The following is a 14,090-nucleotide window of genomic DNA, read 5'->3' as shown; positions in this document are numbered from 1 at the left end:
CACATGAGGCGAATTCTTTCATGCTCATTTTATGGACATGGAATGCGGCTGAATTAATATTACTGTGAAAATCTTCACTGCCAGATTTCCCCGCCATATTTTGGGGCATAAAATATGTCACCGTATTTTACCCTCATTACCTAACTAGGGCTGCCTGGGAGAGCGGCTTTCCAACAGAATTGATAGGGGTCTGCTATTTCTTTGGGCTTTTCACCTATTTTGCAGTTACTGGCTGATGTTTTTCCTCTCCTTCTTCTTTTTGCCAGTTTCAAGTTTCCACTCCGACACCAAATGCTTTCCTCTTTCTCTACCGCTGTTAACACTAGGCAGATCAAACAAACACAAAAGTGTTTTCTCAAAAAATAATCATTAAGCGTATCATGTAGTTTAATTCAAGTGACAGCTGAATATTTGTTTCATTAATAAGTAATTTGCAATTAATTCATGGAGTCATTTCTAAAAGAACATTGTGATGTTTCCATGGTTTTAAAGTGGCAAAACACTACTCATTTTTTGACAAAATTTCAGTACAAATTGCTCATATGCATCCACTGGAAAAATCCAACCACTGACAAGGAGTGTCTCCATAATGTGGGAATATGGCTTCCATCACCATTAGTGGCGAGGCACCCACATACAATATGCAAATATATGCAGTATTTAGGATTTGAATTTCAGGTGCATGAGTGTTCACAATGCTCCATTCAAATAATTAGTAATGAATTATTAGAGTTAAGGTTTTTTCCATTTAAGGCTCATAAACAACTCTTCTCCATGCTGGAAAAATAACAACATCTCTGATACAAATTGTTCAGTTGATCTATTTTCAACAAAAAGGCTACAGAAATAAACAACTGTTATCCTGCCATTGAAACCAAAGACGTTCCAGCTCACAAAGGCTCCTGAGGGTCTAAAATCATGCCAGGAGTTATGGGCCACCACTCCACTGGCTGAGCATGTCTCCTTGGAGGTCCAAGGGGCTCCATTCGCAAACCTATGAAGGTCATCTTTTGCCTGGGATGGAACAAGCACTGTTTGCACTGGCATTTCATTAAGAATTAACTAGCAGTTTACCATCTTTCACAATGTTCTTTCTAACCTTAAAGACTGGCACGACTTGGGAATAAGTAACACAGGGAAGTGTCTTTAATCCTGGACACCAACACCACTTGCACTCTAAACCCCAAGACCTGATACCTGGCCAGCAAAGACTAAGGACACTTCTAAGCTGCAGAAACAATTACAACTGTTGCCGTATCACCTTCTCAATAACCTTCCCCCGAAATTATAAGGTAGAGAGTTGTCTGTAATCATTAACTGCCTGAAGGAGAGAGACGCATTACCAAAGCAACAAACCTCTAATCAACAGAGTGGGAGCAGTGCAGAAGAGAAAAATATCTCCTAAAGAATCAAGTTGCAATAGTTAAAAAAAAAAATCTTATTTGGCACATATAGTTAGCACCCCATAGTTGCAAAATTAAAATTTTGGAACAAGTGAACATCATAAATTTGTGCCTACTTGGGAATGTAATTTGCTAGAATTACACTTTTGGTGGAAGACCTTACAGGTTTTCACATTCAGCAGCAAGAGGACCAATTATATTAACGAACTGACAGCTCTGAAGTGATGCAACAGAGAGCTGGCAGGAAAAAAAAGTTATCAAGTTTGGTTTTCAATTAAAAATGAAGAAAAGAAACAATGCCCAGTTTCAGGATATCCTAAATGAGATTAATAGATAGCTAACTTGGTGTCCGGAAAACAAAGTTCTAGACCTTTTGAAGATTTTTGTAACTTGGAGGGGGTTTTCATTTGTCAGAAAGATCAGGTTAAAATTCCTATTTTAAAAGTTGCTGCAATGCCATAACTTATGAGCTAAAAATTAATAAAGTTGGATAAGAGAATCTATAAATTATCCAGCAAGAAAATCTGGAAACAATCAGTGATTTTGTGTCTTCCATCAATACACCATGCTTTGCGACACAATGATTTCCAGGATAAGATGTGACTTTGCCTTGAATGCAATTTGCAACCTATTAGCTTGATCCAGTTTCCACTGGAGTAAATTAAAAGATTACCATTGACTTCAATGAAAGCTGGATTAGACTCTGTTCACATTCACAGTGGGAAAAAAAAATCTTAATGATTATTTATGCCAGAAATTCCAGTGTAAAAAGCAAAATTGGTGCAAATGTGTTGAAGAATTTGAAGAGAAAAATGAGCACAGTGGATATAAAATATGATTCCACTAAAAATTATAAGATTACTAATTACTCTGAATAAGCTTATAGAAATGCTATAGATGTAATTAAATGGCACAAATATACTTTGAAATCCAATTATAGCAATGGAGCAATGATTATGCAGTTGCATTAAGAGTTAAAATAAAATATGATACCAGATAAATGGCTATATTAGAAAGGCATTATTAGATTTTCTTGCATTTATTCACCATCGAGTGCCACCAGCCCTTCAAGCTACGGACAAACAGAAGAAAACAGATAGAGGAGAAAGATTGAGTTTGTTTGCTAAATATAGTCAGGAACAACTGAGGTATTTCTACCAGAAAAGATAAAAGGAGAGATACCAGCTACCAATACACGACTCGCACAACAAATCAGACTACCCAGTCTTGTGCACAGTCCTACAGTTCCACCAGAATTATCAACTTTTGTAAGTACCAGACGATAAAAGAAGTAAAACTTGGAAAGGATTTACTGCAGAAAGTTGAAAAATCCCCAAGAAAACACAATATACCACAAAGAGCCAGTTATTGCAACCATCAATATTCGGCAGTGGGCTACCAGAGGAAAAGAGATGCAGATTCAATTAGGAAAAAATACAGTCATGCCTATCATTTGGCAGAAGAGCATTACTGACAGGAAAAGGGACACTCACTTTATTTGTAAGTTTAAATAATCATTTGACACTTTGCCCATTATGTCAAGAAATTAGCATTTAGAGGAAACAAATATATGCACAGTGTCACAGTGAGTCCCTTCTTGATTTAAAACTAAATTAAGCAATCCCTTGCTTTACTCTCTCTTGTCCTTGAAATTCATATTGACTTTATATATATATATATATATATTACATTACAGGTTTGCCAACTTTTGAAACCTAAGGGAAATATTCACCAATTACCAGAAACTTGTTAAAACCACTTACAACCTCACCTGTTTTTAAAATCCAAACATAAACCAGGCACAACTTGCATGGGGGTTTTTGTGAGAATTCCTCTCCGGTGAATTGGTAAATGCTTCTTTGGGAGGTTTCCCATTAATAGACACCTGCAGTTTGTCCCTATTTTGCAGTCTCTTGGAGAGAGCTGGCATGGGTTTCAGTTTATAAGGTCACACAGACCGTACCTGCCCCCCCAGGTACATGTTGAGCCATTAGCAGAATAAAAGGAGGGGGGAGAAAGAACAGAAAAAACCACCTAAAAATAGTATTTCATTCTGCTTTTGCTATAATATTGTAAAGACAAACAGAAGCATCCGCATGCTCAGCTATGCCTTGGCTAAGCAAATCTCATAAATGTCTGAATTTCCCATTATGACCGTGATTTCTACAGGGAGATGAAATCTTTACCTCTCTCTAAATTGATGGGAGTCTCCCTCCTCCCTTCAGACGCCAGAATATGGAAGTAGAAGACTATGCCTCTGAAGGCTGTATTTTATAATACTCTGATGAGATGGATGCCTTTTGATTTAGGGTTTGCATGAAAAAAAGAAAAAAAAAAAATCCATGTAGTCTGCCAGCTCATCTAACCCAACTTTAATCACTTACTGTGTAGACAGCTATATCTGAGCTAGTCATCTAAAATCCCTTTAAAGTCAATGGTGAGAAATAGATGTTTTTAGGATGCAATTAATTGATTGGAAGGAAGAGGAATATATCATATATGGAAAAGAATTGTGGTCCAGAGGGTTCTGCTTTTCCCCATTTACTTTACAGGGAGTTCACACATCTGCATTGTAGTAGTCATCCAAAATAGGTGAGAAGAATATCACCAATCTCTATGAACTAACCTCTCTTTTTCTTTTCTTTTCTTTTTTTTTTTTTTTTTTTTTAAGATGTCTTTTACTGTTCCTCTTCCCTTCTGTTTCTAGTCCTACTGTCTCCTGGGACATCAGTTCTATTTTTTACATTATAAGCCCATTAACTGCTCAAAGAAATAGGTTTATTCATCTGATGGTAATGAAAACTTTTGGATCATACATGACCACTCACCTGGGCCAGAAGAACTGATCCATCAGGTTTAAAAAATGCATTAATAGATAGTTTCATGCAAGTTGTCACAGAAATATTCAGAACAGGACAGAGAAAACTTCCTATAATTTAGGACTCTCCCACAGAACCCACATGCCCTTCAGCTCCCACGACTCCAGGTCACATCCACAATGTACCATCAAATTGCAACAGTTACCTATAGCCTAAGGACCTGGGCTGGGATCATTTTCGTGGAGACAGAGAAAACATATTCCCCCTTGAGAGGACATGGCATATCTGTCAACTTGAAAATATAGCAGACGTCAGGGGGAAGAAAAATTAATAAATTTGTCTGCTTCAAGTAAGATCCAATGAAGTCCACTTAAAAAAAGTTTTGCCGGGCTGGAATGTTGTGGATACCCCCAAACGCCTTCTTTTAGCCTGATCTCCCACCCAACGGATAGCCCTGTGCAATTTTGTTCTGCTGTTACAAGCTGGTGAACCAGCCTATTTCCTCTCACCCACCAAAGAGCAACCATTGTACTGAAGATCTTTGAGAAATTTGCTGCACACTCTGACATAAGGGACTAAGTTTTGTTTCATGTTTGCCTTATGCTGGGGCATTCATCTTCAAAGTGCCTCGCACGCAACCGGGGAGCCTTAGAAGCGTATCAGGGGCAATTCAAAGAGCTTTGCATGGAGCAGGAGGGGGGTCCTGTTCAAAGCTGCAGCCTTGCATCTGCCAGAGAAGAGCAGATTCAAAACCGAAGAGGTCACTTCACCTACCTGTAGTGGGATCTCATACTCAGAAGACTCCAACTAAAAATAAGGGATATTCAGAGAGTGTGATAACTGAAACCCTCTAGGCAATGCTCTTTCTCTCTCTCCCTCACACACAGATGTGTACAGAGCGACGTCTCCTTTCGAAAAAAAACCCAGAACTGCAGGAGACATAATGGCCTCCAGAAAAGAAACTTTACTCGTAGATTAGCTCCATCTATAGCATCCTCCTGGTTTGAGCACAAAAGTTTCCCATGAGCTGGACCACCACAGACCTCTGTTCGAACCACCTGAAACAAGGAAACTAGAATAAGTGGTTGTTCAGTGTATGCTGGAGTGGTAAGAAAACTGATTTCTTGCAATTGCACCATTTAATGCCATGCAGAGGAAATACTCCTCTTGGTTCAGAAATTACAATGATCTGTTCTGTAGTTGGACCTGGAAGCCTCTGGATAACACAGGAGCTCTGCTAGGATGGGCACTGTCAGAGTAATACAGACCTGCTTTCCCCATAGTTTATCATTTACAGGGGAAACAGAAAAGCATGGAAGAAAGCATTGCTCTCATTTAATACATGGAGAACCGAGACAAGGAGAGATGCAGGTTCACATACAAGCAGATCAACAGATGTTTAATATCATTGATGAGGTTAAGGCAATCAGAAGTGGATTTTTAAGTGAAGCAGAAGTATAAGTCTTGCAGATTATCTGTTGAGGCTTTGTATCAGGCACTTTAAAAAAAAACAAAACAAAACAATGTAGATTAGATCTTTGTAACGCCTGTTTTTTGATAAGACATAAGTAGCTCTGCATCTGCAAGGAACTCTCATATTTGATACTGAGAGAGGATGGCTGCATCCCACTGCCACGAGCTAGCAGGGTCTATCCCTGCTCCCATTGCCATCACACGTACGATGCTAGCCACCTCCCTCTTCCTTCAAACATCCACTGCTGCAGATGCAAACCCCAACTCCGTATACAGTTCCTACCATCTGTAATAGTTCGTCAGTACCTACTGCCTTTAAGGACTTATTTTTCCTTTTTTTTAAATGGTAAGTTAACATGCACAGCATCCTACACTGCTTTCTCAGACTTCTCTTATTTATATTGCAGTTGTCTTATTAAAAGCTGTAAAGCCTTTGGGACAGCCTTTGTCTGAATGGCACTTCACATAGACAGTTACATTACTCCCTGTGTAATTTTTTTATTATTATTATTAGAAGTACCTGGTTTTGTTTTTCTTTTAAACTCAATTTAAACATTGCCTCCTTTGCCACATGCTTCATTTTGCTGCAGTGCTGACTGCGGTATTTCAGATTCAGCGTGTTTACTCCAAGTTCAGTTTATAACAGCAGGCCAAGATGGATCATAAACTTTATGTCTGATTCCATTTCTTATGTAACATTTGTGGTTTTTCCAATTTTCCTACTTAGCAAATGCATTATTCCTTTAAAGCACCTGATCAAATATACTGGGATCTAGGACATCATTCCAAAATTTAATTTAATTGTAAAATTATGCATGTATTACATACACTCCTGTGTAGCGTAATTTGCTACAAGGCACCTCTCAGGAAGAGCTAACCATTTTGAGACCCTTTTGTACTACAAGGCAGCTAGGACACACACTATGCCATACAACCTGCTTTCAGGTGATTTCAAAGCCTGCATTTGCAATGTGTTTCCTTTTTTCCATATTTTATCCTCACTTTTGCTGCTCTCGCAGTGACCTCATCTGGAGCAGCGCGGCTGCAAGCCCTCCCTGTCTTCACAGAAAGAGCAATTGGTTTATGCCCCATATGTTTTCCAGGTTGTAAAACAGCATAAAAGTACAAATGAAGAGCCTCATACTATTTTTCTTCCTGCTGTGTGCAATCAACCCAGAAAGTATCCCTTTCTCAGGAAGAACCTGCAAATTACCTCAGCGTACCTGACCCGCCAGCGGTGATACAACATTAGGACTGTTTCCCCCCACTCACTCACATCATCAGTGCAGTGCTGGCTCTTCTCCTGCTGAGCTCCTCCAGCAGCCCTGTGATGCTGCCTGTCTCCACAATGCCTGGTTTGAAAGAAAAATCCTGAATGTGAATGAAATACAAACCTTCGCCACCAAAATACGTGATTTTTTTTTTAAAGAACTTTACAGCACTTTACGTATTGCAGAATTGACCCCATATATCTGGGAAGTCTGAAACTGAAATAGATTTAATGCAGCTAAGAAATAATCACGGGAAAGCATTTTGGATGCAGCCAAGTATGAAGTAAGGCAGTCTATTTTCTTCAAAGAAAGCTGCACCTACCTTTCATTGCATTCAACTACATCAATTACATAGAGCTTTAATGGAAAAGGATTAAAAAGCTCAAAGGTAAAACAAACATTACTGCGATGTCCAACAGGACGAAACAACATCCTTACATGGTAGGCACGGATACAGAATTACTATAAAAAGGAAGGAAGGGGGAATGGAAGGAGGGATTTCACGTCCCTTGACCAGACTCACTGCAACAGTGACAGAAAGGCAGGACACTGCAGTACACACCCTTTGGAAATGACCCCCCACATCCTCAGTCTCATTGCCAGAGCTCAGATGTGAACCCTCAGTTTCTGTATTTCCTATTTACCTCTATCCAGAGAGGTACATTATTTCATAAATGCAAAAGTCTGGACAATCTTACATTTCTTTAAGTCTCTTCCAACTGTGTCTGTACCATCCCAGATCAATGGAAACTATTTACTCACTCTACTTTCGTCCACATTTTCATTTGCAGGATGCGCGCCATTCAGCTCTATATTCCTTAAAACTTTATATCAACTTCTTCATATGCCTAATTTGGGCTTAATTCAAGGCTGGGGTAAATCGTTACAACTCAAATGAAGTCAATAGGACTGTAGCGACTTACATCAGCTTTGTGTCAGTAAATACTGACAAGATTGATCTCAAACTTTTTCAGAACAAAAGATTTTTGAAGATGGATTAAACAACATAAATGCTGAGCTGTTTTGCTAGACTGCAAATGGCATAACACATGCTTTGTGTGACATCTCTGAATTATCCCTTCGTGGTAATGTTGACATTACATGGTATTGACTCATGGAAGAAGCTTAAATACCCTTTTAAGTTTTCAAGACTCTTTGACAAAGCACTATTTCATTAACAAAATGTTAATGGAATCTAGGAAGCTTGAATATACAGTATAGCCTGCTGGTTTCAAGAAGCTCCGTTCACTGGCCAAGAGATGTGACTGCAACAGAGCAATGTAATTCTTCTTTTCAGGCCAACAGAAAAGGGAGCATCTCAAGCAGGGCGTTCAGTGGTTGAGAAAGGAAGACCCAAGGCTATTTCTGCAGTGCTCCACCAAAGGACTACCACACCTTCTGCTGGAGAAGGGCAAAATAGCACAGAGGAGAAAATACATCTTACAAGGTAAACTAGGAGAGGCAGCAGGGCTGGCCTTGGCTTGCAGCTAAGGCTTCTTGCTTGTGAAAAGGAGGAAGACCTAGAGAGCATCGCCAGGCAGTGGGTGCTGGAGTCACGTTTGGGGAAAGGGTTATGTGCCTACAGCTAGAATCATCAGCTGGAAGTATGCTGCTAATGACACGAGTAGCTCTCAAGTACAGGGCTTTATATCTGATGGGCTTACTGCTAGGAACAGAATTCGTTTTCAGCTTCTTGATCTGCCCAGTAGAAGGCATAGTGAGAAGTTATCTGGGAAGGGGCAGAGGTCTCCGAGATACATTTGTATGCATCCATGAAATATATTTAATAAAAAAAAAAAAAAGGCAGCTGCATATACAAATAACATAATCAACCAAACATGACAAAACTGTGAAACAAGCCTGCGCTCGAGTACTGATGGCTGGACCGAAGGGTGAAGTTATGCAGGTAGTAATGAGCCAGGAGTCAGCAGGACTGCGCTCCACACCTGCCGTCACCAATGCTGTTGGCAGCATTGATGGGATCAGGAACAAGGATTATAAAATGAGAGGGAGATCCTCAGGTGACACGTTTGACTGATGGACAAAGGGCTTGTTCGCTGGCTGAAAACAGGTGTTTTGGTGCAATAGCAAAGCTTCTTACACATCTACCAAAGTCCTATGGCACCAAGTGCAAAGTGATGCTGACGGTCACTGCTGTTGCCAGGTTAATGTTCTACTTAACAGCTCCTTACCCTATCTTTTCTTTTTTAATTCAAGTCAGATTACTTTTGCCTCAAGAGGTGTACAACAACTACAATATTAACTGCAGTCTGATGCCCCACAAAGAAGAAAAATGCTCCTGTTGAAAGGGATGAAAGATTTTGTGCCAGGCTGAATGCAAAGTGCAGATGATTCATCTCTCCAAATACCTTGCTTGCTCTCAAAAGGAGCGGGGGAAAGCTGTGCTGCCTGAAGGGTGCCTGGCTGCACTGCAGCACGCAAAGGAGCCCTGCAAATCCTCTGCTGGGGGGATTCATTCCAGCACAAGGCAATTCCACCTTTCAATTAATTCACCACCAAAATACAAGAGAAAACTGCTCAGGGCACGTCCTTGGCAGGCAGATCTGCCCCCCAGCCCACCCTGCAGACATGGCAGTTAGAGGGCTCTCCTTCAGCTAAGAGACTGGCCTCAAAATCTTGATGTAACTAAAATAAAAATAAAAGATTGAGGGTCTTCAAGAACAAGCAAATAAAGTCCTGAGTGGTTGCTACAGTGATGATGGCCACACCAGAATCGGCGGAGCTGAACATCTGCACACGATGGGTGCAGCCCATGAGCAGAGGATCCAGGTGGGCTTTCAGGGCTCAATGACCCTACTCGTGTGGAAATACAATAACCTAACAAAAGAGAAAGCAAGAACACACGGAACATTCCTCAAAGGTTTCTTGGAGAATACTGTCGCTTCTGGTATAAAACAATTTAAAGGACTTACAGAAGAATCGAAACTCAAGGAAATTATAAGAAAGACATTTCAATCTCGCCTGCGAAGTATTGCACTCAGTCAAGGACACTGAACTTTGTGATCTCACTGGGGTCGCAAATTTTCCACATGAATTAACAGACGTCCATTGAGCTGCAGCAACCAAGCAGGATTTTTATCTTGGCTGAAGATCCGCCCCACGATGCTCGCATCCCATTGCCAGGAAAGCATCTCCCACCCTTCAGATAGCATTGGTCAAAGCTCTCTGTGAATAACCACTTTATAGTGTGAGACACTTACTATGCAGTGGGTCACTGGTAGCAGGGTTGAGAAAGGGACATTCAGATCTAAAGTCACAAGCCTCTATAGTCAACACTGAAAGAATTAGCTCTGTCTCAAAGGCTCTTATAGACCTAGGAGGATCAACGCATGCAGAGAACAGATTGCTGCAGTACGTTAGCAAAGGTTAGAGAAAGCTGAAAACCTTACGGTCTTGCAAATCAATCTCTGCATTGCACAAAAGTTTCTCCTCTTCTGAACCTGAGACAAACGCAAATTGTATTTGTCATACTTTTAGAAAAACCTTTAATCAAAATCTCTCACCCTCTCTTGAACAAGACTACAGCACTCCAGAAATACAAAGACAACTGGAAGGCAGAAGCTCTGCAGAAGGGCCATTTCACTGCTGAACCTCCACTTCATCCCCCTCGTGATTACCCAGGTTTCTAGCACCCTCCCAGCTCAGTATACTTACACCCATCTCCTTCTCCAGCTGCTACACATCACCATAAGTACTGCAACCGTAAACTAAAAAAAAAGAACAAAAAACAAAAGCAAAACCAAACCACACTTCAAAAAAATTTCCTCAACTACATCTGCAATTGCATCAACATAAAGCTCACCAGGCACAACGGGTGCTACAGGGTAGGATTTTTCTTTCCCATTCATAGGGAGGAGCAGAGCTGTGCTGAGTGGAGCTGGAGCCCACCCTCTCACCAGCTGCTCCTCAACAAGCACGTTCGTTACTCCAGAAAAAAAAAAACACCTGTGTAGTATCAGGTACTGCTGGTTTTCTTGAGGTAAGAGAGTATTTACTGTCTTTACAGTACAATTATAGGAATCAAACTTTTTTTTTTTTTTTTTTTAATCTTTGGGTCTTTAAGCCAAAAGATTAAAGAACCAAGAAAAGTTATACAGAAACTGATAATCTCAACACAGAGACCTTCCAATCATAAACACTTGTCATTCTTAGCATAATATGCAACCTTCAATATACTGTTCTGTTTCAGGCACATTTAAGTACCCTACAGAAATTACTTTATGCTGCTATTATTCCTGAAGAACTTCAGATGAATTTGGATCCATCATCATTCATCTTGTCAGCCACTCTACAGATAGTTACACACACTTTGTTCAGTTTTATCAAATAGCTAACCCTAGGTTTTAATAATTTTAACTGGTTTGCAGAAATTACAGAGCCCTTATGCTTATTTATAAATTATATCCTAACTTATACCCATTTTCCATGGAAACCAAGCAGTGCTTTAGAGATACATTTGGTACTTCCATAAGAAGAACATCCCAAATCTTGCCTTGTTTCTTGTAGCTTAGATTTCTCTGTCATTTCTGTTTGCTGGGATTTACACTTAAGGAGGAGCAGGTTTTTGTTGTTGCTGCTAACTGCATTCCCAAAGGCAAGTAATTGATTTGTACGGTGGGTCTTTCTCTTTCTGGATGTTCAGCAGCCTGAGTTGACTTCAAACCTTTTATTCTTCAAACAATTTTACATCTGTGGGATTAGGAAGCATCCCTACCTAATCAAAGATAGAGAGGATCTGAACTCCTCTTCTCATGATAGAGAAGGAGAGAAAACCAGTGGCCAGCATATTGTTGTCACCATCCAGTGTGGGGTTTTGCTCCCTTTTCCTTGAATCACAAAATTTTTGGAAGAGCCGACCGAACTGTCTGTTACAGAATGCAGCACACTCCAGCAAATCCGGTCAGAGCAGGCTAGCCAAACCCGAGCTGCAGGGCTGCTCGTGAGCAGAAAAGATGATGTTCACCGGAATCTCATTCCAAAACTTTTCCTGAAGTGAGGTAGAGAAAATTACAGTATTTTAGCAGGGTACGTGCAGGTGTGGCACGCAGGGCCATGGGTTAGCGGTGGGCTTGGCAGTGCTGGGTTAATGGTTGGATTCGATGATCTCCAAAGTCTTTTCCACCCTGAACAATTCTGTGGTTCTAATGTGGCAGCTTTACCTGTCACCACGGACCAGATAGCTTTGTGCAGGCAAACTGGGAACTGGTGGGAAGAGCCACAGAGGTCTCAAACAGGCACGTTACAGCTCATGTACACGAGGCTTCTGAGAACAACAGGCTAAAATTTTAGAGGGAGGATGGAGCTGTTGGACATTTGATGTCAGCAAAGGGCTTCCCGACAGCAGGCATGTCCCAGCGTATGGGTATGCACAGGGTGAAGCTACAAAACTGAGCAAAAATCCCCAAAGTGGCTACAGGCATATTCCTCTTCTCAACCAGGGAGAAGTGTCTTCATCAGGGAAATGATGGGGCTCTCCTGAGGTATATAACAACCTCCTAGCATCACCAAGGTGATAGGCAGCATGAATTAACTGCAGTCCCCAAGGGTTTTCCAAATGCTCTCCCCTCCCATAAATTCTATTGTATACTATTTATATACCTATATATATGAAAGTATATAAAATATCCACTTATCTAGCATGCATAAATCACATTTCAAATATCCGTATGTAAGCACATGTACATGTTAAATCAACATGATTTTACTTTCTGTACTTCCAGTGGAAATTCCCCCTCATTTTTGTCAAAGCCACAATTGTTAATTTAGCAGTTCTACTGTGAATAAAGAAAAAGAAAAGCAGAACAAATATTTATCATATATATATTCAAAATATCTTCTATGTTTCTTCTAGAACGTTACTTTATTAGATTTTATGTAGCACTTCTGCTCTGTGGAAGCTGTGCAAGAGGCGCAGCGTCAATCAGAGCAAGGCCTGGTGCAGCCAAGCAAGGCTGCCATGGCACCCAGAGCCCTGGCCCGGCACAGCCGCCCCGAGGCCATGCAAGCCCTGTGGGGCATCCACAGCATCAGTCCTGCGAGCCCATGCTTCGAAGAGACAGCAAAACGGGGAAGTGCCTGCTCAGGGTGTGGACCCCACTGAGGTGGTTTGGGGTCTGCAGCTCCCGCGAGCCTCCCTGCCACATGGCCACCTTGGACCACCTTGGGCCGCCTTAGGTGTCCCTGGAGCCAGAGCTCCCTGCCGCCCTGGCAGCTTCGCAGAGAGTCCCGAGGGTTTCTCCCACCTTGAAACACTTCCTATCGGAGCACTTCAGCCACCTGTTCAGCACGGAAAAACACCCCATCCATCTAATGAGGTTTCTGGTAAAATAATTCCTTTGAAGTCCCTCAGACCATGACAGCAATTAACTCAAGACCCATCTTCACTTTTGTTGTTTTACCTCCTCTTATTCAAGATCAACAGCATCACTGATGGTGCAAATTATTTCCCTGCATAAGCAGTAAGGGAATGTGTCTCGCATCCAGCGGTTACAGTCAGCTGGCAAAGTGACCTGATTGCAATTACAGCCACAATGTGCAGTTTCTTCAATGTCCCTGGGCTCTCCGGATTTTTTTTAATAACCTCCATTTTGCAGACATAAGACTGTAAGGCAATTCATAGTGTTTCCTGATGGCAGCATTTAGATATGTAACCTACCGTACTTATAGATGGGGCGGGTAAGGATGGCATCGCAGGAGAGCGATATACACAACTGGGATCATGAACCTTGGCTCCTCTAAATAAAACTGTTCCCAAGAGCATCCCACTTCAGTATTACATATACATGCATATATTCAAAAACTTTTACCCAAATGTATGCAATGTGTATTATTTGCATCACAAATTGTTTATAATGATGCACATTTAAAAGCAAATGTGACGTCAAGTGGTGTATAAATAAATATAATTTTAAATAAAAATAAAAAAAATCTGAAATATGAGTTTCTCCACATTAGAAAATGAGGGAAATAAGAAATGAGGACAACAGCAAGCAATAGGTACACAACCAGAGATCGTCAGTCTAAAAATGCCCTTGGAAGAAACTTTTTCAAGGTTTTCTGTTTGCTTTATTTCTGTTTCTCTCTCTTTTTTTTTTTTTTTTTAT

Source organism: Falco naumanni, chromosome 14 (genome assembly GCF_017639655.2).
Source record: "Falco naumanni isolate bFalNau1 chromosome 14, bFalNau1.pat, whole genome shotgun sequence".
Taxonomy (NCBI): Eukaryota; Metazoa; Chordata; class Aves; order Falconiformes; family Falconidae; genus Falco; species Falco naumanni.
Note: the sequence above shows the minus strand (reverse complement) of the source record.